Below are 26,193 nucleotides of genomic sequence, written 5' to 3'. Positions count from 1 at the left end.
TGTCACGGGGTTCAAGTTGATTCTTTGTGACATGCAATTTACCAGCACAAGGCAGTATAATGGGCATACCTGGCCCTCACCCACCAATTGCTAAGAGCTCTCTCAAATATTGAGACAATCAGAAACACTCACATCTCTAACCAAAATACCTAACAGGAGGTAGCACTTCTACCTTTGAGAACCACTAGAAGACTGGCTGAACCCAGGAACCCATCAGCCTGGGTAGAACCATCAGGGACTCAGCCCGGTACCCTTTCTCCTGGTGGAAAGCTCAGCTCAAACCTCCCAAATAGAGAGGCTTCAGAGGAGGCTGTGGGGCATGCAAGCTGGCACATTAGACAGACACATGGGTGCACCATCCCAGCTGAGGCAGGCTCCAAGGATAATGTTTGTAGAAGGGGGTGTGATAAAGAGAGGTTCACACACCCCTAATGGCCTCCAGCTGCTGCCATCCACACTGTGCCTGTGGGCACAGCCAAACCAGACTGGACCATGGGCTTCCTTCCCAAGCTGAATCCAAATTGAGCTCAGCCACTGGCTCCCTGCAGCCAAAATTCTTAGTGTAGAGGCAAGAGACTTCAGTTCTAGTCACAACTCTGCTGTCGACCTGCTGTGTGACCTGGGCAAGGCACTTTACTTCTCTGGGCCCCACTTCCCCCTCTGTTATGAGAGTCAGACAAGATTCTCTTCCCTGCCCTGAAAGTTTATACTACCAGAAAAGAAGCATCAAAATAGAAAAGAAATGCTCAACTCAAGTGAGTTTTGAAAGTATATCCTAGTAAAACTGCTGCCAGTACCCTTTAAGGAATATAAATGGGTCACTTTGTAATCAGCACATTAATTGCTTGCATGCTAATGATCCAGCTCTCAGAGTGTTTAAAGAAGGCTGAAACTGGACTGCAAGGGATGAGGTAGACAACACCCTGAGCAGAGTAAAAGGGCAGCTGAAAGCCCAGAGGCATAAAATTGGACAGATAAAATGAAACCTTTATTTAAAGAGCCTTGAGTGCTAGGCTTAAATTAGAAGCTTGAGTATTATGAAGCAGACGTTGGAAGGAACGAGGGTGCTGGGAGAGGAGTGGCAACAGGGATACGGTTAAAGTCTGGGACTCAGTGAGCAAGGTGGGAAATGGGGACAAGATCAGGACTAGGAGGCCAGGTAAGCACATGGAAGACAGGTGCTCCTTTGTCCCTCCCCTTGGCCAGACTTCCCAATGGTACTACTGAGAGAGGGTGGACCTTCCTGATCCTCCCCTCTCATGTGGAATCCACACCTGGAAAACCAGGAAGGAAAGGGACCTGCCTTTTCTTTTTCCTTTGGAACTGGGTTTAATTAACTACCTTCTGGAAGCAAGTGCTAAGCTGAAAGTTTCACTTAATTACAGCATTGGTGCCACATGGCACTCTTAGGGTAAATGTCATGATCCTCACTCTACACACAAGGCCCCAGGTTGTGAACTAACCTTTTCAGTTACTCGGCTTGTGGGTGGTAGATCCAGATGTCAAACCCAGGTGTTCCTGACTTATTCATTCATTTATTCATTCATTAATTCATTCCATAACTGTCTTGGGAGTTTCCTACATGCCTGGCACTGGAACAAGCTCTCTGCTCTCCCAAAACTCACATTTTCATAGTGGAAGATGGAAAATCCACAAACCAACTAATACATTCATGTGATTACTTAAAATAGCAGGAAATTAAAAAAAAAAAAAACAGAAAATAAAACCAGATAAAGGTATAGAGGTGGGGAAGGGGGACTAACTCCAGTTGGGGGATAAGAGGGGAGTACCAGTGAGCAAGTGACAGGTGGGTGAACTGAAACCTAAAAAATAAAGAAAATTAAAGATACAAAGATCTGTGGGAAGAGGATTCCAGGCAGAGGGACCAACAGGAGCCGTGGCCTTGAGATAAAAAGGACCCGTTTGAGGAAGAGAGAAAAGATGTGGCCCTTGCTCACTGCAGGTCAGAGGTGAGTAGACATGGATGGTGCATGGTCTCTTGGGTTGGATAGAGTTGGATTTTATCTTAACAAGTGGCCATTGGATGATTTTTTTTTTAAATAAAGAGAGCCATGATCTAATTTACATTTTATAAGACAGTAGACATAGAGTACTAACAGTTGAGGCCAGGAGACCAGTTAAGGGGTTACTACAGCTGTCCAAGGAGAGGAGAGAATGCCTTGGAGTAGGATGCTAGCAGCTCAGCTGGAAGCGACAGACAGGATGGGCTATAATTGGGTTCTGGCACCAACAAGACTTGCCCATGGGTTGTGTATGGGAGGTGAGGGAAAAGAAGAACCCTGAACGTTCTCTCCCTGCTTTCCGCTCTGCCCCAGGTGGCCCTTGGAGGTCACTTGGCCATGTGGTGCCCTCTGGTCCTCACACAAGGGTCCACACTTTGTGGGCACTGGCGCTTATGCCCCACAGCAGCCCACAGGAGACTCCCAACATGATAGGAAATGCCTTTCCAAAGTGTGCTGCTTTTTGTCTTCTAGTGACATCTACCCCACATAGTTCCAATTCTCTGCTCTAGAGGCCCAACAAGGAGAATCACTTCCTTTCCTCAGCACTCCCTCCACAGACTTTGAGACTTCATCCCCCTCCTGCTTTTTTGTGCTCCAAGAAATTGATTCTATTAGTCTGTTCTTACATTGCTATAAAGAACTACCTGACACTGGGTAATTTATTTTTAAAAAGAGGTTTAATTGGCTCACAGTTCCACAAGCTGTACAGGAAGCATAGCTGGAGAGACCTCAGGAAACTTACAATAATGGCAGAAGGTGAAGGGGAAGCAGGCGTGTCTTACATGGCTGGACCAGAAGGAAGAGAGAAAGAGGGGAGGGGCTACATGCTTTTAAGCAACCAGATCTCATAAGAATTCACTCACTATCATGAGAGCAGCGAGGGGAAAGTCCTCCCCTATGATCCAATCACCTCCCACCAGGTCCCTCCTCCAACAATGGGGATTACAATTCAACATGAGATTTGGTCAGGGACACAAATCCAAACCATATCATGGATGTTCTCTCTTGAGGCCAGTGGAAGGACTCCCACATGCTGGCATTTGCTGATGTTCCTGCTTCTTATGTCTTTTGTCTTTGTCTCTCTCTCTTCCCTCATAGCTACATCCCCCACCCATTCACTAAACACGCATGCACACATACACACCCTCCACATGGACATACACATACATGCACCCATGGATCGCTGTAATGGTAGGATTGATGCTCCCTTTTTGTGCTCATCTCTAGCTGTGTCCCTGGTGCTTGTCCAGGTTCTGAAGTTTCCAGGAGGAAAAATTGAGGAATGGAATCCATTGTGTCTGAGCTGATCACAAAGCAGGAACTCACCAGTACTGGAGCACTAGGGTCCCGGCTGACAGCATCCCAGAAGGGAGTCTGTGAACAAGAGGATGGCACTGGACCATGGGATTCTCTCCTCCCATTCCTCAAATTTTTTGGATGGGTTGACAAGATGTGCTTCTTTTCCTAAATGGGTTTATCTCAGCTTGTCAGCTTCGGATGTGAACCACCCCCACTTAAGGATTATTTCCAGCCCATTACATCCCCTTCACCATAAAGAACTAGAGAAATTAACAGAGGCTAATGGACTTAAGCAGCCCCCAATGCCAAGACCAATGCAGATGATAAGAAAGCTCCAGATCTACCCGCCTTTTTCCCCTATTTTCTCCCTTGTCAGTAATTTCTTCTGTTAGCTGAAAATCCCTATTTAGCCAGCCTGCAATTCCTATTTTAGTAGGGCCAGCCAAGGGCACCCCAGGGAAAATCACCAGTGGGAGAAAAGGGCCTTTTGAAGATTAAACATGAGCAAAAAGAGAGAGGCTTTGAACATTGATGGAGGTTCTGGGCTTCCAACTCCAGCTGGAGCTGCAGATCTCACTGAAAAATAAATGGGCAAAGGGGAGAGAGATGGAAGAAGTAACCACTACAAGGATTAGAGGAATTTGGATACTGCAGGAGTGCAAATAAAAATTGAGCATCAGGAACCCAAATGATTTGTCCATGCTCTGTTTTTCCTGTATGACCTTGGATTGGTCAGTACATCCCTCTGGGACTTTTTCCTTCAATATATGCTGGTTGATAAATATTTTAGGCTGCTCACAGTGCTAGGTACTAGGGATAGATTCCAAGAAAACAAGATGAAGACCCTACTCTCCAGAAGCTCACATCCTGTGGGGAAGTCAGGAAAACAGATAATTACAACACAGTGTGACAAGTGCAATGATGCCCACTCCCCATCTACGAAATCAGCAGCTTAACCTAGAAAATGATGACGATGGTAGCAATAACTAATGTCTGTTGAGCTCCTAGTCCTCCTGGATAATTGGCATCTCCTCTGGCCTCCCACTGCCATGGGCAGGAGTAAAGCAGGAACCCCAGAGCTCTGGGATTCCTGGCACAGTCTTAACCCTTTCTCTCTCCTCCCTCCATCCCTCAGAGCCCAGATGCACCATCACTGTCTGCCTTAGGAACCCAAAATATAATCCCATCATGTCATGCATCATGGTTCACATCAGTCACCCTAAGAAGCCAAGGGTTTCCAGGGCATTGCCCCTTTTGGAGACTTTTATCCCCACTGTGCTCTATATCCCTACTCTCTCCAATGCCTCAAAACCTCCCACCATGCGCTCTGCAATCCCTCCTACTCTCAACTACACTTCTTCAGTTAACATTTGCTTTTTGGCTTCAGATGAAATCTGACTCTCCCTGGGGACCCTCTGCTCCCTCAGCTCCCTCAAGAGCACCTGTTTTCTCTCCCACACGCCCGCTGTCGCTCATACTGATGCTCCTCCCTGATGCTCTCAGGACATTGTTTCACTCCCCAAAACTTCCACCTTTGAAGCTCATCCCATCATGTTAGGGCAACCATTACCCTCTCCTTTTCATGGTCATCTTCAGGCTTGCAGGAGGTCACTGACCCTCGGCCCATAGAGATTCTCTCTCCTGAATCACTGTCACTCTCTTCAACACAGACTTTGTTTCAATGTCTACATAGATGTCCTCCCAAAAGCCTGGTCTATCATTCTTTGACTTCCTGGCATCCAAAAGCCACACCTCAGTCACTCACCTTTGTGGTCACACTGTGTAACTTATCATTACAAGAACTGTTTTCATTCCATAACTCAGTTTCAAGCATCCCACACTCTGACCTCTGTTCACTCGGAGGTCAATGATTCTTCCACCTCACTGGGTCCTAGGGTCCATTAATTCTGCCATATTTTCACTGCCCTTTATTCCATATGTTCCCACTTCCCTCTTTACCCAATTAAGAGGTCACAGTCCATCATCACTACGACCACCACCACCACCATCATTATCATCATGTTGCATTAACCTTTTGTTAGGTTGTATTTTCTAAAAACTGGCCACAACAGTATCTCCCATCTCACATGTACTGCTTAGGCATGTGCATCTCACATTGCCTTCTTATCTGACTTTGACGCCCCTCCCATTGAGAGGTGAGTTTGTGCTTCCTCCCTTTGATTCTAGGTGGGGCTATGACTATGCCATGAGTGATATCAAAGCAAGTCATAAAAGACAAGAGAGCTTCTGCCTCTCTCTTGGAACCCAGCCACCACCCCAGGAGAGGCCCATGTGGAGAACGAAAGCCCTCAGTCCTCAGATCCAGCTCACAGATGCCAGGCAGAACCAACCTGCCAATCACGTGATTCACCATCTGCGGTAGTCCCCTAGGGCTGCTATATTAAATTACAGCAAACTGGGGTGGCCCTTAAAACAACACAAATTTATTCTGCCACAGTTCTGGAGGCTAAAAGTCCAAAATCAAAGTGTCAGCAAGACCGCACTCTTTTGGAGGCTCTAGAACAGAATCTGTTCTTTGCATCTTCCAGCTTCTGGTCCTATAGGCATTCCTTGACTTGTAGCTACATGACTCCTATCTCCTCCCTGTGGTCACATTGCCTCTACCTCTTCTGCTGTCAAATCTCCCTCTGCTTGTCTCTTATAGGACACTTGTGATTGCATTTAGGAGTCACACGGATAATCCAGGACAACTGCCCCATCTCAATATCCTTAACTTAATTACATCTGCAAAGACCCCTTTTCCAAACAAGGTAGCATTTATAGGTTCTAGGGATTAAGATCCTATATCTTTGGGGGCCATTATCAACCTACTAGACCGTCTTAAAAGTAGATCCTCCATTTTCCAGTTAAACCATCCCAGCTGAGCTGAGACAAGGTGTTCGTACAAAAGCCCTGCCAAAAATTAAAGATTCACAACCAAAATTATTGTTATTTTAAGCCACCAAATGCTGCAGTGGTTTGTTACACTGCAATAGATAACAGATACAACCCTCACCTTCCTCATTCCTTTCTTGCTTCACTATCCTTGCTGGTTTTATCCACTATCCCCCTGCTCTCAACCTGGACCCAGCAGCTGAATGTGCGAAGAGGGAAACACACAACCCCACTGACTCTGCCCACTCTAAATTCACAGACACTAAGTTCAAGCAGGCCCTGTGGCCTCCCAGTCAGCCAAAGACATTGTCCCAATAAGAATCACACCCTGTTCTCCCAGTTGGCCATTTCATCCCTTCTTTCTACTCATATCTTCACTGCCTCCTCCCCAGCCTCAGTCTCAGATGATATCCTTGATTCCTATTTCATGAAAACCACAGAAGCAATCAGAAAAGAAGTCTCACAGTTCCTCCACCGCATCTGCCAACCACGCCCATCCACACTCACTGCTTTCCCTCCTGCTCCCATGGACGACCCTCCTACACTCCAGCTTCCCCACGTGTCCACTGATCCCATCCTCAAGGACACCACTCAGTCTCCCTGTCTCCTGCATCATCATTTCTCACCTCTCTGCTGGATCATTCTTATCAATGCTAGACATGTTTTATTTCTCCCATTCCTCTCTAGCTACCATCCATTTTTTCTCCTTTAAAATAAAAGAATGGTTTATACCCAGTCTCTAATGCCTTTCCTCCCCTTTTCTCTTGAACCCACTCTAATCAGACTTCACACCCCCACCCATTTTACTGAAAACAACGCTTGTCAAGGTCACCCATGATACCCTCCACCCACAACATTGCCAAATTCGAGATCTTTCATCGGTCCTGGTCTTCCTTAACCCATCAGCAGCAGATATTAGTTTCCTAGGGTTGCTGTAACAAATTACTTCGTTGAAGGTAACTTCAACAAAAGAAATGCATTTGTAACAGTTCCGGAGGCTAGAAATCCAAAATCCAGGTGTCAGCAGGACCATGCTCCCTCTGAAGGCTCTGGGGAAGAATCTTTCCTTGCATCTTCCAGCTTCTAGTAGCTCCTGGCTTTTCTTGGCATTTGTTGGTTTGTAGCTGAATCACCCCAATCTCTCCACCTGCCTCTGTCCTCGCACGGCCTTCTTCCCTTTGTGTCTCTGCGTGTCCTCTCTTCTTATAAGAAAAATAGTTGCTGGAGTTAGGGTCTACCCTAATCCGGTACGACCTTATCTTAACTAATTACATCTGCAAAGATTCTATTTCTAAAAAAGATTACATTGTGAGATTCCTGGTAGACATGATTTTAGGGGAAACACTGTTCAACCTACTACAGCAACATTTAGCAGAGTTGACTATTCTTTCTATGAAACACGTCTTTCTCTTTGTTCTGAGGAAAACATGCTCTCTGGGCTTTCCTCCCACTCCAGTGACCACTCCGTCTCAGTCTCCTTTGCTGGTGGCTCCTCATTTCAGTCCTCAGAGGCCTTCTCTTCTCTGTCCACTCTTCTTTTCCATGTGATCTTGTCTAACTTCAAGTCTTCAAATCTCATCCACGTGCTGACAACTCCAAAATTCCTTCCTCCAGTCTCAAACTCTCTCCTGACATCTATCTTGAATGTTTAGGGGCATCTCAAACCCAATATGTCTCAAACCAAACTTCTAATTCTCTCCACACCTTTACAAAAAAATAAAATAAAACCCTGTTCCATCCATAGAGTCTCTCTTCTCAGTAATTGGCAACTCTAACCTTCTTTTGCTCAGGTCATAAAACTTAAAGTCTTTCTTGATTGTCCTTTCTCACACATTACCTCCAATTGGACACAAATTCTGTTGATATTTACCTTCAAAATGTATCCCATATTCAACCACTTCTCACAACCCCACTGATGGTCCAACCCACCACCATCTTGCTCAGAGCAGGGATCAGCTAAATTCAGCTCACCACCTATTTTTTTGTTGTTGTTGTTGAGACAGAGTCTCGCTCTGTCGCCCAGGCTGGAGTGCTGTGGCTGGATCTCAGCTCACTGCAAGTTCCGCCTCCCGGGTTTATGCCATTCTCCTGCCTCAGCCTCCCAAGTAGCTGGGACTACAGGCGCCCGCCACCTCGCCCGGCTAGTTTTTTGTGTTTTTTTTTTTTTTTTTTTTTTTTTTTGTATTTTTTTAGTAGAGACGGGGTTTCACTGTGTTCGCCAGGATGGTCTCGATCTCCTGACCTCGTGATCCGCCCGTCTCGTTCCCCCAAAGTGCTGGGATTACAGGCTTGAGCCACCGCGCCCAGCCCACCACCTATTTTTGAAAATAAAGTTTTATTGGAACACAACGACATCCATTTGTTTACATGTCATCTGTGGCTACTTTTACATTCCAAGGGCAGAACTGAGTAATTGCAACAGAGACCATATGGCACTCCAAACTGAAAATATTTACTCTTTGTTCCTTCACAAAAAAGTTTGCCAATCCTTGGCCTAGATTATTACAATCATAGGTCCTTCTATTTTCACCCTTGTCCCCACTGTAGCTGATTCTTAACCCAGCAGGCAGAGTGATAGCTTTTAAAGTATGAGTCAGATTCTATCACTTCTCTGCTCAGAACTCTTCAGTGCCCGCTGAGTTCACTCACCCCACCTTACCTGACATTGTAGCACTAACCCCAGCTACTCCTCTGTCTTTATCTGCAGCTAATTTCTGCCTCAAATTTCTCCAGCCACACCAGACATGTTCCTGTTTTTAGGACACTCCAGACATCCTTTTCCTTTGTGGTCATCGCCTTTTCTATTCTCTCATCCTCACCAGGCTCACTTGCACAACTCTCACGTCCTCAGGAGACCTCCCCAGCTCACCCTGTATCGAATAGAGCCATCCCCACAAGCACTCACTACCCTTCTTAATCTGCTCCATTTCTCTCCAAAGAACTTATCATCATCGCCATAATATACATTCTCTTACTTATTTGCTCATGACTTGTCTTGCCTTCTTGCCATCAGGCATTCTGCAAGATACACACTGTTCTATCCTGAGTAGTTAGCTGTGTCTGAAACATAGTAGGTGCTCAGTAAAAATGTGTTGAATGAATGACTAAAAGAATGAATGCTCAAATCCCAGTCTCTGTGCTAAGTCAATGACATGTCTTGGATCGCAGACCTCATGACAGCCCCATGCAATAGGCATTGAGGCTTAGAGCTCAAGGATATCCATCCAGGTCTCAAAGTCAAGTGCAGCACCAAAGCCCACTGCCCTAACCACCTCCACCTCCTAAAATTTTGCTGGTCTTTACATTTTAGAAGATATTTTAATATGTACATTCATATTTCTAGAAACTCGAGTGTTCATTGATGGATGAATAGATAAGCAAGATGTGGTACATACCTATAATACAATGTTATTTGGCCTTAAAAAGGAAGGAAATTCTGGGCCAGGCATGGGGGCTCACACCTGTAATCCCAGCAATTTGGGAGGCCAAGGGAGGGGGGTGGATCACGAGGTCAGGGGTTCAAGACCAGCCTGGCCAAGATGGTGAAACCCCATCTCACCATAATTTTTAAAAATTCAAAAAGAATCCACATTTCTTTCTCATTACAAACTCTCAAGGGGGTATAGGCTCTCCAGTTTTCAGAAGAGAAATGGGATCTTCAGAGAGTGAGGTGGGCCAGCCAGGGCTGCTGGAGGCAGCCCCTTAAACCCAGGTCCCTCCTGCCTCTCATTTCCACAGTGCCCTTTGCTTTGAACCATCCTGTCCTCTCCTACGGCAGCACAAAGATTTCCCTCAGTGTATTTACTGTATTTTAAATGACCGAAAATGTATTTCTTCCATTGCTTGAGTGGATTAGGAACTTCTGGGAACTTCTTTCTTCCTTGCCCTGGTCTGGTCCTAGTTGATGGGGGACAAGTGAACAAACTACAGAAAATGTCTCTGAAGAGCCAGCAGGAGGGGGGCCAAAAGGAGATGTTAGAACATTAGCATATGCAAATTGGCAAGGGTAAAGAAAACTGGGAAAGCTGCTATTTTATCATTTGTGGTAATTATAGTAATTTAGAGTGGTGAATCAATGGGTTCCTGGAGGTAAAAGCATCTCGGAAGGATAATGTGGTGTCATTAAGAAGTTCTGATTAAGAACCGCTGTCATTTTCACTTGGAAAAGGTGAAGAAAGAGACTGGGATCAAAAGTTCAGTAACAAAAGTCATGAAGGTAGGGACTTCGACCTGCCAGGCCCCATCCCCAATGCTAGGGGCACAGAGAAGAAATCAGCATCTCCCTGCCTTGCAACTCTTACAAAGGAAAGACAGCCACAGAAAATGACTATTGAAACACACCATGATTGATTCAGTGATCATGCTTGCAAAGGAGTACAGAGAAATAGTGAACTTTGTCTCGGCGGGGGGCAGTGGTCTGGAAGAGCTTCAGATATTAAGGGTGACACCGGAATAGGGTTTTGCAGGATCAATAGGAGTTTGCGGGTGGAAGTAACAGTGTCTGCGAAGCGTGGAGTGAAAGTGCTTTTGGAGAATTCCAAAGGAAGAGTAGAAAGTGGAGAGTTGTTTGAAAAGCTGGAGATACTGACAAGGCCTGATATTGGAGCCTTGAGGGCCGCTCTAGGGAGCCTGGACACACACTAGCAACTGCTGGGAGCCATAAAGACAGAAGCAGGGAGTGATTTGTTCAGAACAGAATTATTTTTTAAAACCTGCTGAAGGGAGCCAAAGAGTTAGTGCAACAAACCAGGGACTATGATAGAGGGTTGGGGGCAGGGGCAGGGAACAAGAGTCAGGAGGTCAGAGACAGGAACAAGTCCCTGAATTAGAAGCAGGAGGCTCAGAGACAAGCAATGTGGAACTCCATGAGTCACAACTGAAAGAGGCCTTAATAACCATCTGTTTCAACCCCCATTATACAGCTGAACAAGCCAAGTTTCAGAGAGGTTAAGTCACTTGTTCGATGTCTTACAACTAGTAAAGAGCAGAACAGGTCTATTTGACTTCAAAGTCCAAGATCTGTCTACCACTCCACAAACCTCTGGGACATAAGACAAAATGGTCAGTTATCCCAAGATCCTGTCATTTCACAGGAGTATCAGAAACCAGTCAGTGGACTCTGCCTTCCATATTGTCTTTGAGGGTGACAAGCTCAGGGAAGACCTGGGTGCTGTTGTCAAGCCCCTGAAGGACTTCCCTGTGGTGGGGCAGGGGAGAAGATTTTATTTCCATGCCTATTACAAAAGTCTGATCCCTGTCCAACCAAGAGAACAGTGAACAATTAGACCTGTCTATCAATAGGGTATCTATCTTAGGAGACAGTGAGTTCCCTGTCCCTGGGAGTATGCGAGACAAAGCTAAATGTTCGGTTCACCAGGATGCATAAGAGAGGATTTGTGAACTCTGAGAGATTCTTAACATCCCTTTCAATTCTAGGGTTCTATGATCTTTGCAGGTTGAGAAACGTCCTTGAACAAGTCAAATATCCTCTCATAAGCCGTTGCTGAAGAATCGTTTATTAATTCATTTACAAGCAAAGCATATTTTGTGAAACACTTAGATGGGAGAAGCACAAGAAGCAGAGAGAGGGAGGAATCTAAGGGGATATTTCATACAGCTGGTCTTGAAGGATGAGGAGGAGGCACAGGTTTCCAACAGCAGGAACAGCAAACACTAGGACCCAGCATCAAGACAGACCACGGCAGGCCAGCATGGCTGCTGTCAGGGCAGGGCACGCAGAGGGCTAGGGTGGGAAGAGGCTAGAGACTCTGGCAGGGACAGCCCTGCCTTGAGGGATTCGGGGGCCTATGACGAGTCTCCGGCAGCAGTGATGTGTGTTTTAGAAAGTTCACGCTGACAGCCATGTGGAGTTGATGTAACTCATTCCTTAAGACTATTTTAGGTAAGAAGGAAAATAAAACCCTTCCTTGGCTCCAAAACAGGAATGGGGGACATGAGTGTTTCCCTCATGGTCTGGGGCGGAGGACTCCATCAGCATCAGAACCCCAGAAATCCTGGAGCTCTTCCCGGTGCTGGGGGCCACGTCCCCAGGATACCTGCAGTGGCCAGGACCTCTGAGCTTTGGCCCATGCCGGCCCTCAGAACACCAGCTCCTTGCACGAGGCCTCGGCCAGGCCTTACCACCGACAGATGGAGCGTTTGTTGACGCTCCGGTGACAGCTTGGAAACTCATCTCCTCCCTCCGAGCCGGCCCGTTCCACCTCGTCCTCCCATCTGCCATCTCATTTTAAAACTAGCAGAACAACTCGGCTAGAGCAATTCCGACTTTTTCCATCTGTGCCGAGTTAATTAAGAGGGTAATGAGAGCTGGGAATGAACGAGTCCTGCATTAATTCAAGATATGATTAAGAGAAACATTTCTAAAATGTATATATGCGTGTGTGCAGAGAACAAGGTCTAACGAGTTGGGTGTGCACCCCAGGCCAAGGGCCTCAGCTGTGTCTGCAAACACACAGGGCCTCTGTGGGAGGGTCCAAGGGAAGCAGGGAGATAGGAACCCAGCCCGCTTGGAGCAGGTGCCACCACGAATTTGAGCCCCAGGAAAGAGACCTGTGTGGTCATGGGAAGGAAGACAAAGTCCGCTTTAGAGTCTACTCCCAAATGAGCATTCCACAAACACATATGCATCACCCAGGGTTTTCCTGCACCAGTGAATAACACAGACGAGGGAGAGCTAGGGCTTCTCTTCACTAAAAATTTCATTTGTTTATTACCTAACCACTTATCCAAAAGAGTCCCAGATACATACAAATTTTAATAAAGATCAGCAGAATAAAAAGCTGAGACCAGAATCCAGGTCTTCTAACTTCCAGTCCAATAGGCCTACAAGTAAAAATGGCAGTGATGATGAATAATAATGCATAAATAGCTAACGTTCATTGAGCACTTACTATGTGTCAAGCATCATTCTAAGGACTGTGTTTATGTATTATCATTTAATTCTCACAAAGACCCCAAGAGATAGCTATCATTGGTACCATTTCCCTTTTGTAGATGAGGAAACTGAAGCTCAGAGGTATTAACAGACTTGTTCCATATGCCACAAATAAGAAGTCGCGGAGATAGGATTTGAACTCAGATCTCTAAGATGCCAGAACTAAACTATACTGCTAAATATCAGCCCCTGTTCTCAAACAGACAGACAGAGAGGATGGCCCAATTCAGTGCTTTGGGGGCATAGAGGAAGGTGATCTTACCTGACCTTGTGTGATTAAGGGGGAGAGGACCAAAGAAGCCTTCCTGGAGGAGATGATGTCCAGGCTGACTCTGAAATGACCCAACTTCAACACTGTTTACTGAGTGTTCACAGGTGCCAAGCAATCTGCCAGCCCTCTAACGTGCCTTATGTCATTAAACGAGCCCACCCTAGGATAGAAGCATCAGTGACCCCATGTGATCACTGAGGAAAGTGAAGTTAAGGAGAATGAAGTTCAGAGCAAAGATCACCACCCCAAGCCTTCCAGCTTGTGAGTGGAAACAGGACTCGAAGTTAGGGCACTCTGAGTCAAAAGCAGGCACGGGGCCTTAGCCCACAATGGGCATACTCGGAAGTAGGGTGGGAGGATGTGGGGATGGGATGCCCTGAGGACATCAGGAAGGGCTGAGGAATGGAGAGGTCGCCAGCCCTTCCCATCCCAGGAGTCAGGATACCTGGGTTCCAGTCCCTGCTCTCCCGCCAATCCTTTGAAAGACCTTGGGCAGTCGCTCGGCTTCCCCATCAATGCCATGGAATGACTGGATGAAGGCCCCTTCAGACCTAGGATTCCATGTTCATGTCCACCTCCAGTGGCCTGGCCCAGTGCAGAGCTGTGTTTTCTCACCCTGCACCTCACCATGCACCTTCTGGCTCTCCATCCCCGAGAGTCAAGCTCACACACCCACACACCAAAGCCCACCTCCAAGACCCATTACAATCCATCCCCCAACTTTCCTTTCCCCTTCACTCCCCCAAACCCAGGCTCCTGTCTCACTGAACACGACTGAAAGTTCAGATGGCCTGCAGGGCCCTGAAGGGCTAAATGGAAGTCAACACTGTCCCCTCTGCTCTATTCCCTGACTCTCCACCTCTCTCTCCATGAAGCCAGAAAAATGGGAGTCATTCTTGCCTCCTCCTCATCCCTCAGACCTGAGCAGTGACTGTGCATTACGTCCTGCACATTGTCTCTGAAATGTCTGTTGACCTCCCTCCCCATGAGTCCTCACTGCCACCACCCTAGCCAGGCCGCAACTCTTCCCTCAGCTCATTGCAACACCTTTCCAATAGGGCTCTCTCCCTCCCACATTGCCCCTCCAGTTCCCTCCCAACAGCCACTGTATAAAGATTTTTTTTTTTTTGCACAAATAGTATTTTATTACAGAAGACTATCTAATTTACAAACCAATACAGTAGATATTTCAAAGAAAACATTTAAGCATCAAGAAAGAATGCATGAATATAAAAAAAAAAAAAGCTCAATGTGCAAGATTCAACAAGGAAATGCACAGGAAAACTTATTTTTGAATTATGTGGTTGTTACTATGCCACTGAGAAGGCAAAATAGAACTCCTCTTCCAGAGGCCAAAAATGGAAGGAGACCTTCAGAATGTAGCAGAAGCATTTCCACACACTGGCTTCAATAGTCTGGTGTGTGTGCAGAAATGTTTTCTTTAGATTCAGGGAGTGTTTGCTCTTTGGAAGGAAAGGAGTGAAGATATTTCATTTGGCTGCCCTTTGGGATTTTCTGCTGCTTTTTGGTGGGCTGCTGTTATCGGTTGATTCTCAGGAGCTTCTGAGGCTCATTGGAATCCACAGTCTCTCAAGATGCTGGGTTTGTTTTTGTTTTTGTTTTTCCAATCAATGGTTACATCAATTTTTCTAACAGAATGAACAGCAACCACCTCATAACTATTAGGATGGCTACTATTAAAGAAAACACACACAGCGCATATAATGAATCAGAACCCTTCACCACTTTTGATGGGAATGGAAAATGGTGCAGCCGCTATGGAAAACAGTACAGCCATTCCTCAAAAAATTAAACAAGAATTACCATACGATCCAGCAATTTCACTTCTAGGTATATGCCCAAAAGAATTGAAAGCACAGACCCGAACATGTAAATCCACATTCATAACAGCATTATTCACAATAACCAAGAGGTAGAAGCAATCCAAGTGCCTAGTGTTCATCAGTGGATGAGCACATAAGCAAAATGTGGTTTATACCTTCAATGGGATATTGTTTAGAAAACGAAGGAAATTCTGGTGCATGTTACAATGCCAGATGAATCTTAAGGGCATTATGTTAAGTGAAATAAGACTGTTATAATATGGCAAACACTAAATGTTTCCCCTTATATAAGGTACCTATGGTAGTCAAACTCATAGAAACAGAAAGTAAGATGCTACTTGCCAGTGGGTAGGGAGAGGGAGGAATGGGGAGTGATTGTTTAATGTGCACAGAGTTTCAGTTCAGGAAAATGAAAAGGGTTCTGAAGATGGATGGTGGTAATGGTTGCACAATGTGAATGTACTTAAAGACACTGAACTGCACACTTAAAAATGATTAAGATGGTAAATTTTATGCTATGTGTATTTTGCCACAATTTTTTTAAACTTTAAATGTATTTTTTAAAAAAGGAATGGACAGTGAAAGATGGGGCTCCAGCCACTACAAAGTTTACAAGAACCACTAGTGAAATAAGTTCCTTCTTTTTTGTATTCTTTAAAATATTTTAACTTTTATTTTAGGTTCGGGGTACCTGTGCCAGTTTGTTGTACAGGTAAACTCGTGACTTGGGGATCTGGTGTACAGATTATTTTGTCACCTGGGTATTAAGTATAGTACCAAATAGGTTTTCCTTTTTTTTCAGAATCTCCCTCTCCTCCTATCTTCCTCCCTCAAGTAGGCCCCGGTGTGTGCTGTTCCCCTCTTTCGGTTCATCTGTTCTCATCATTTAGCTCCCACTTATAAGGGCAAACATGTGGTATTTGGTTTTCCATTCCTACGTTAGTTTGCTAAGAATAATGACCTCCATTCCCATACATGTTCCTGCAAAGGACATGATGTTGTTCTTTTTAATGACTGCATAGTATTCCATGGTGTATATGTGGCACATTTTCTTTATGCAGTCTGCCATTGATGAACATTTGCAAACTATACATCTGACAAAGATCTAATATCCAGAATCTACAAGGAACTTAAACAAACGTACAAACAAAAAAACAAACCACCCCATTAAAAAGTGGGCAAAGGGCATAAGCAGATACTTTTCAGAAGAAGACATACATGTGGCCAAAATACATATAAAAACACGCTCAGTATTACTCATCATTACAGAAATGCAAATCAAAACCACAATGAGATACCATCCCACACCAGTCAAAATGGCTATTATGGATCAATCAATATATAACATTTTAAAACATTCTGGAAATAAGAGTGTAGATAAATCAAGATTAGCCAGGAGTTGATCATTGTTAAAGTCAGACAATGGGGCCATGGGGTTTCATTATGCCATTCTCTCTAATATTGTATATGCTTGAAGATTCCCATATTAAAGGGGACTTTTGTTTAAAAAAATAATAATAAGTAAAAAAAAATAACATGCTGGCGAGGTTGTAGAGAAAAGGCAATGCTTACTCACTGCTGGCTGGAGTGTAAATTAGTTCAATCATTGTGGAAAGCAATGTGGTGATTCCTCAAAGAACCAAAACCAGAAATCCCACTACTGGATATATACCCAAAGGAATATAAACCATTCTACCATAAAAACACATGCAGCCGAGTGTGGTGGATCTCACCTGTAATCCCAGCACATTTGGGGGCCGAGATGGGTTGACCACCTGAGGTCAGGAGTTCAAGACCAGCCTGGCCAACATGGTAAAACCCCGTCTTTACTAAAAATACAAAAATTAGCTGGTCATGGTGGCACGTGCCTGCAGTCCCAGCTACTCAGGAGGCTGAGGCAGGAGAATCACTTGAACCAGGGAGGCAGAGGTTGCAGTGAGCTGAGATCACACCACTGCACTCCAACCTGTGTGACAGAGTGAGGCTCCATCTCAAAAAAAAAAAAAAACAAAACAAAACCATGCACACCTATGCTCATCACAGCACTATTCACAAGAGCAAAGACATGGAATCAAGTTTCTTCTTCTTGGTTGGGATCTGGAGTTGGGAGGAGCCTGAGGCTGGCCTCGGCTAGTGGGAGGGAGATGTCAATGATCAGATACGATGAGGTGATGAGGTGATGAAGGTGCCCTCCTGCTCATGACCTTCCCTGACTCTCCAGCCTTTGAAGCCTCCCCAAAGCTTCTTTCAGGTCAAATCACTCATTCTTCATGAATACAGACAAACTCACCATTTCACAATTATGCCCTGTGCTCTGCACACGGGTCTGCCCATGTCATTCCTTCTGCATGGAGGTTGCTAGCCCATTGCTTGTTAAGACCCAAAACATCCTTCTCTAGGAGATGTCCCTAGTCAAGTGTTGCCCCTGACCTCCAGACACACCCAACTATCTCAGCACTCACTAACTTCTCTCTGCTCTTATCCTGTCTTCCATCCTTGTTTCATCTCTCCTACTAGACAGGGAGCTTTCTGAGCATGGACTTTCCATGACAGATTCATCCTGTATCCCCCATGGTGCCTACAACCATTCTCTCTACACAGTAGATATAGCCATTAAGCTCAGGTTTGACTACTTATCACGGAAAACCCAGTATAACAGTAGTTTCAACAAGAAGGACATTCATTCCTCTCTGAAGTAAAAGCAGACATTGGGGATACAAACTTATATTGTTTTTCCCATCATTTTTAATGTGGCTTCCATTTGCAAATCCTCCTCACTATCCAGGGTGGCTGCTGGCATTCTGGCTGTCCTGCCTGGAGCAGGGGGCTTCAGGAAGGAGGAGGGTGCAAAGCAGGGTGATCATTTGGAATAAGCTTCCCTTAAGAAGATGCCTTCGTGAAAACTTCACACAATCTGTTTAGATCTCATTGGGCAGAACTCAGTCACTTGGACACATCTATAAAGGAGGCTGGGAAATATAATCTTTCAGTTGGGTATTTTGTCATTGCAAATAAGATTGAGATTCTGTTGCAAAGAAAGAAAGGATAGACATTAGATGGAAACTAGCAAACTCTCCAACAGTTGATGCTGATGGAGTGTGCAAGTGAACAAACGAATCCTGGAATCTTGTGGACCAAGCCTCCTGGCAAACTTTTGATAAGCAGAAGTTGGACACTAATTACTCCTCCGGGACTGTTATACCTCTCCTTTTCATTATCTCCAAGGAATGATGAAGTCACAAATACATTTTTGGGGTCATCCACTTCACCCTTACCATTTTCCTTTCTATAAGACAGAAGGAGACATGAAAAATTGAATCATTCTGCAGTTCAAATCCTGGAGCCAGCAGTTACTAGCTTTAGGATCCAGACATGTTATTTCTCTAAGCTTCAGTTTCTTCATCTGCAAAACGGGAATAATGTTCCACCTCTCAGAACCACTGAGAAAGGTCATTGAAATAGCAAAAACAAGGTGCCCGGTGCAGTGCCTAGCGTCTAGTAGACTTCCATCCTGCCATCCCCATGCCTGCCTCAGTGCCACCATCTCTCATTCTTTTAAGATCTGGAGCTCAGCCAGCTGCCAGGTAGTTTCCACCAAGGGGACTTGCAGTGAAAATTGGACATAGCATGTGTGAAACTTCCGGCACAGAACTGGCCCAGAGTAGAGCTGGTGGAAAAGTAGGAGTCCCAGCATTAATGGTGCTTATTTAAGTATTTCCATCTGAAACCTCGGGAAAAATGCATTGTAGGCCCAAAGAAGTATCATCAGAATGGTAATGCATTCTCCAGCATCTATCTGTAACAGAGCCAGAGAAACGCTAGAGAAAGGTCATTTGGTGGTTCACCCCAAAGGATCACATCAAGGTAGCCATTCATTGCAGCTACAGGTGAGATCAACTTGTCCTCTAGGAGTTAACCTCCTCCCTCCCCAAACTGCTGCTTTGTTTTAGTTTATATTGTTTTATTTTATTATTTTATGGAAACCAGCCTTTCTAGGGGCAATGTGATAGTACCTGACTAGGCTCTCAGAAACTTTCTTGGAAAAAACCTTAGAAAAATAGGAATGGCTAACATTTTTTCAAGACTTATGATGTTTCAGGCACCGTGCTAAGCACTTTCAATCTATGATCTTGTGCCTTCTTGACCAGACCTCTTGAGATTGTTATTAGTAAATCCATTTCACAGAAAAGGAAACTGAGACACAGAGAGGTTAGGTCATTTTTTCATGGTCACGCCGCTAGAAGGCAGAGGAACCAAGACCAGAAGGCAGGCCTCTGACTCCAGGCTATATCAGACAAAATGCAGAAATGCAGGCATAGGGGTTTAAGTCTCAGCCCTCCTCAGATGACCTTTGTCCCTTTTGGAGGCTCAGCTTCCTCATCTGAGAAATGGCAGGGGAGTGGGCAGCTGCAAACAGGGTTGCTTCTTCTAGCTCCAGCCATCTATGAACTAAATCCTAGTTTTCTTTTTGGATCATTGAGCTAAACAAGGAAACTATTGTCTCCGTTAACAATTCTTATCAGACTTTCCCAATCTGAAACTTGACTTCCTAGACTAGAAACTGTGTCAAAAATCCCCAGAAGACAACAGCTGTCAGTAGCTCAAGTCACCCGACAGAACACCTGTGTTCACATCAGCGCCCTGAGCACATGGAGCATCAGCAGTGACAGCTGGGTGGGAACTGTAGCTTGTGATTGAATGACACTTGAAATCTATCCTCCTTCTACATACCCCCCTCTACTACTGCAAGGTGCAGACACTAACTACACTACCCAGATGCACTTGCAGCTAAGGTTTTGGAAGCAAATCTGACTCCACCAATGAGATGCATTCATGTGAGATTCAGATGGCAGAAGGGAGGCACAGGCCATCTTCCTACCTCCATTGCCACTGGAAAGCAAGGCTGTAGAGACGAGGATGTCGCCGCAGCTAGGCTCAGTATTCCACAGTCTAGCCACCAGCTTCATGAATGAGGGGAGAAGGTGAGGCATCAGCAGCAGCTTCCTAACCTCTGGACCACAGCTACAGTTGTGTGCCCTTTCAATCAATAGACCATTGGTAGCTCCATGACTTCCACATCCCAATTCTTTCAACCATTTGGAAGGCCTGATGCCCAATACTATTTTTTTGCTTCAAATCCTTTGGATTCTGTTACCACACTTCATCCTGATATCAGAACTAATAACATGAGTATTGGTTCACCTTATCCAGGCTTTGCAAGAAATGCCAAGTGGAATCTTAGTGAAAATTTTGTTTCCCAAGTAGAAACTTAGTTTCTGACACATCACCACTACTCTCTTTTGAATCCAGCAACTGCATATTTTTGTGATCAGCAAAGTCTGAGACAGGCCCATTATTTTCCCCCTTGAAAGAACCAGGCTGCAGCCTTCCTCCAATGCAGGGAAACATAGTGATTAATAGAACATAATTATTGGTGTCCATTATGAGAGACAGCGCAAATTAGCCAAAATGTGAGGCAGAAGGAAAGAATGTACCAAACTAAACAGTAGGGTGCTACAAAGGCATGATTTTGGAAAATAGGAACCTTTTGATCTAAAAGAGGAGGCAGACATGTACCAAGCTGACTCTAAGATAAAACCCAATGACAAGGTAAAAATTTTTTTACTGCTTACCTGCTATGATGCCAGAGTCTGGAAGTACCAAATGGAGGAAGATGCCACATTCCATAAATGCTGAATCTGACCAAGAGAATCAAGGAAAATGTCACAGAGTAGGTAGCATAGGGGCAGACCTCAAATGCCGGGAAGGGTTTTACTTGGAAGAAAATGGGAACCTGTATGAGTAGATCATAGTGAGCTCAGCCAGCAGACCAGCGGGGCTACAGCAAGGTGCATATGAGAGAGGCAGAGATGGAGATAACAGCAGGGAAGAACCAACCACAAAGGCCTTGACTGCCACACTCATGAGATAGATTTCATTCTGTAGTCACATTTCCTTTCTTTATTCACTCAACAAACATCTGTCAAATACATATTGTGCACCAGTCATTGTGCTGTGCACTGGGGATATGGTAGTGATTAAAAGGGTCGCTGCCCTGACAACATTTTTCTTCCAGTAGTGTTTTGATGAAAGAAATGACTCTATGTGACTTGGTTTGGAGGGAAAAGACCAGGGTTAGGAGAATGGTAGGTACCTCTTGTTTTGCTTTCCTGGTAACTACCTTTCTCCTTTTCTTCTGGGAATTCCCCTCACTCTATCCATGTCCTGAAAAGTTCCTATATGCCCCAATGTCTTGGCCACAACTGCTTGCACTGAAAAAATCAACTGAGCGAGTCGGTTTTAGCACATGGCACTTAAAGAGAGCCAGAAAGCCCCACGTTGGTGCTTAGCCCTATAAGGTGTGAAGCTTTAGGCAAGGCATGTGTGGAGGTGAGATGCAAAGATAGATGATATGGCAGGAATGGGGATTAGGAGGCAGAAAAAGAAAAATAACATAAGCAAAGAAGACATCCTTATGGAAAGGATGGGAAGCACTTGAAGTCCTGGTACCAGCCATTCCTGAGACCCAGTTACACTCCTGCTCTTGGGTTCTAGGAGGCACTGAGTATCCTTCCAGTAAATTCCATTTTCTGCCTATGTCAGGCCACACTGGGTGTCTGTCCCTTGGAGGCCACAGCGCTCTGTGTAATACAGCCAGTTAGGCAACTCTTGCAAGAGTCTGACTGAGAGATGCTAAATCCCTGGCTAGATGCAGAAGTGGACACAATTACGTTGCGGGGCGAAGGGGAGCAAATGCCAAGAGAAAGAAGCAAGGTCACAATCACTACCCTCAAGGACTTGAGATCGAAGAGGAAAAACACAACATTAAGAAATCCCATTTTTCAAAATGCTTTGCTGTTTCCAAAGGAGAATAATAAACAGACTCTCATTCCTTCATTTATTCATTCAACAAATACTTACTGTACTAGGGGCTCTTTTGCCAGGCACTCTCCAAGGTGCTGGATGTCCTGTGTGAACAACAGACTCCATCCCTGGGCTCATGGAGTTTGCAATGCGGAGGCGAAGAGAGACAATAAACAATTCAATAAATATATGATTAAAAGCTGTGGTAGGAGTGCCATGAGGAAGCACAACAGTGTACTCTGAGAGAGAATAACAAGAAGCCTACTTTAGATGGAGAAGCCCTCTGTGAAGACACAGTCCATGAACTAAGATAATGAGAAATAAACAATTGTGTGAAAACTGGGAGAGTGCACTCCAAGGAGCGGAACAGATTGTGCAAAGGTTCTGAGGTAGGAACAAGCTTCCCAATGAGGCCAAGAGAATGCCAGTGTGGCTGGAAGGGAGGAAGAAAGGGCAAAAGGGTGGTAGGAGAGGAACTGAAGAGGTGGCTGAGTAACCCAGAGAGGGATCTCCTGGACCATGGAAGCAATATGGACTTTGTTCTCAGTACCTAGGAGGAAATACTTGATGCTGGATTATCTCTCCCACTCTCTAGGTGCAGAAACTTGGGCTGATAGATGTGAAGTGACTTGCTCAAGGTTAGCAAATAAATTAATGCTATAACTTCTAATATAATGCATCAAGTTTGAGGAGGGAGAAAAATGAGAGTTCTCTGGAGAGAAAGCCCAACAGCAGTGAAGGGGATGATACAGGAACACTTCATGGAGAAGGTGGCATGGAGTGGGACCATGGGGAAGAGACTCACTGGACTGTGGGATGCTACATGGATTGTTTTTGACTTGCTTCTGAGGACCACTAGACCAGTGTTACTCAGAGTGTTGCCTGTGGATAAGCAGCATCAGCATCAACTGGGAACTTTTAAGTAAAGCAAGACTTTCAAGTCCCACCTCAGACTCGGTGATTCCAGGACCCCAGGGATGGAGTCCAGGAACCTGGGCACTAACATACTCTCTAGGTGATTCCCATGCATGTTGTAGAGTGCCTTACAATGGCTCCCCAGCCCTGAGAGTAGCTGACATCTTCCATTTGAACCTCAGTTACTAATATACACAAACAATCCAGAGTCTACTACTATCTAATTTTGTGTTAATATTTATAGTTTCCTTATTCACATTGTCAGTAACATACACACAATGACAGGCAATGCTCTTAAGGGTACAGTTTGTTGAATTTTTCCATTTGCATATACCTGCAAAACCATCTGCCAAATTAAGATGTACAATATTTCCCACCCCATAGAACATATTTATGCTCCCTTCCAATCTGTTCTTCTCAGAGGAAACCACTATTCTGAGCACTATCTCCATAGAATACTTTTGCCTGTTCCTAAGCTTCATATAAATGGGATTACACCATAAGCACTCTTTAGTGTCTGTCTTCTGTCCTTCAATATTACATCTGTGGCATTCTCTGTATTGTCGTGTGTAGTGCCTACTTGTTCTTTTTGTATTGCTATGTAGTATTTCATTATGTGAATATATCACAATCTATTTATCTATTCTACCACTGATGGGCATTTGGATTGTTTCCAGTTTGGGACTATTATGAATAAAGTTGCTGGGAATATTTCTGTACTTGTGCCTTTGGAAGATAGATAGATACCCAGGGATGGAGGGAGTTGCTCATGTTCAGCTTTCATAGACACTGCAGATCCTACATTCAATAGCAATATCTGTGAGTTTGTAATATTTCATTTAATACATGCAGTTCAGCAAGGACTACGGGAACTACGGGTCGACTCCTGACATGCCCTGTCACCACAGATAACTTGTTTCTTCTATCTGGGCCTCAGTCTCTTCATCTGTAAAATGGGTGGGAAGACTGGCCAAATGGTTTAGACACGGAATTCTTTCAAATCTTATGCAAAAGTCCAACATGTGTCAGGGAAAGAAACAACACAGGGGGCTTGATTTAAGCTGGAAGGGGGCAAAGAATCCTCCCACCCCCAGCCTCTCCCTCAATATCTGAATTCCTGGGGCTCCTCAGAGCCATGTTTCTCCCCCAGGGTCCCGGGTTAACTCACAAAGAGTTTCTAATCCATTCTATGCGTCTAGGAATCTTCTCAACTCTCCCAAGGGGTTGGTTTGCCTATCTGACCTCGCCAGCCTCAGCCTACAGAGAAGTCCATGCCAGCCCAGGGCAGAAGTTGGGAAGACAGAAGGAATCAAAACAAGGCTTCTGCTGCTGCTAAGAAATACCCTTTGTGGAGTAAGTTTCCATTTGACTGGTCCTTTTTCTGTCCCTTACTGAGTTTTAAGCTCTAAAAAAATGCTGGTAGTATCTTAACTAGAGATGGTTGAATGAAATGAGAGCACAGTTTATCCCAGGTAATGCAGTGGTGATTTTTGAATTTACATAATGTCAAGATGCTATATGTAAACTTTTGAAGAAGAAAAAAATAGTGATTTGAGAAGGGGGGAAAAAGTTACCCACTTATTCCTGTAGCCACTATCAAGCCATGCTGCTAGAAAATAAAATGTGGAAGAAAGAACAAAGGATAAGAGAGTCTAGAGAGGAGAAGAGGAAGAAGTTTCCACCAGTGTATTAGTCCATTTTCACACCACCAAACAGAACTTCCCTGAGACTGGGTAATTTATAAAGGAAAGAGGTTTAATTGACTCACAGTTCCACATGGCTGGGGAAGCCTCAGGAAACACAATCATGGTGGAAGGGGAATCAGGCACCTTCACAAGGCAGCAGGAGGGAGAAGGAGACATTTCTGTCAGACAGTTTTAAAACCATCAGATCCCATGAGAATTCACTCACTATCATGAGAACAACATGAGAGAAGCTGCCCCTATGATCCAATCACCTCCCTCTCTCAACACATGGGGATTACAATTTGAGATGAGATTTGGATGGAGACACAGAGCAAAACCTTATCAACCAGGAACCATTGTATTCACCCATGTGAAATGCATATAAGGTGTTTGCTGGGGAAGATTCTGTAAGACACAGTGACCTGCCGTGCATTCTTACTCCTCCTTCCCCTCTCTAATTCTGACACCTTGGCTCCCATCGCCCTGAATAGTGCCTTGTTTCTTCCTCTCCTGCCTTCACTGGAGCATTCACCAAATGTTTACTGAGCACTAAGTGCCAGGCAATGTGAATCCACCAATGAGCAGAATAGATGACTATGCCAGGGAGCTTATGTATTCCCATAATGCTGTCCCTCTCCAATGGTAACCAAAGCAGGCTTTCCTTCATGTTGCTGCCATTATCTGATGCAGCAGGGCCTTCCATGGCCTCCCTAGTGATCTCCTTCCCATGGTCTTCCCTTTTCAGCTCTTCCTCTTCCCATATCATGTCCCCAGTTCTTAGGTTCTCAGCATAAGTGTGTATTCTGATTCATCTGATCATAGATCAGGTTCCTGAGATGCAAACTCTAAGATAGATGTCTGCATTGAAGTTGTTTACTTGGGGGTGCTGTCAGAATTAACAGCTGTCAGGGAGTGAAGGAAGCAAGGTTGGGCAGATACGGAAATTAAACTGTGACGCAGTTGCAACAGATGTCTCAGAGATAACACTGCAAAGTTGTCCCAAGTGTTGCCCCAGGGAGGGGATGCAACCTTGGGTGAGGTAGCTCCCTTCAGCCAAGGGCAATTGCTTAGAGGGACTCAGCTGTGAGTCAACAGTAGTCAGTACTTCCAGCAGCTGGGGGAGCCTGGGTCCTGAGAGATATCTGCACGGCATGCCACAGCTCCCACTACAATCTCTACATTCTCCAAAGAACCCAGCCCAATGCCTGGCATCTAGAAGACACTCAGTGGTTTGTGGGTTGTGGGACTGGTTCTCAAATTTGTATGACAATATTTCATTATTTCTTCTTTCCAGTGTAGTTCTCTCTCATGTTGCTTGGTGCAGGTGTTTGTGTGTCCCCACCATGTGGAAGGCACAGTATGGAACCTGGCAGATGGTTTTAGGTACAAAAAGACAGAATCTCTGCCATCTAAGGTTTCAAAATTTAGTGGGGGAAGGAGA

Source organism: Macaca thibetana, chromosome 15 (assembly GCF_024542745.1).
Source record: "Macaca thibetana thibetana isolate TM-01 chromosome 15, ASM2454274v1, whole genome shotgun sequence".
NCBI classification, from domain to species: domain Eukaryota; kingdom Metazoa; phylum Chordata; class Mammalia; order Primates; family Cercopithecidae; genus Macaca; species Macaca thibetana.
Note: the sequence above shows the minus strand (reverse complement) of the source record.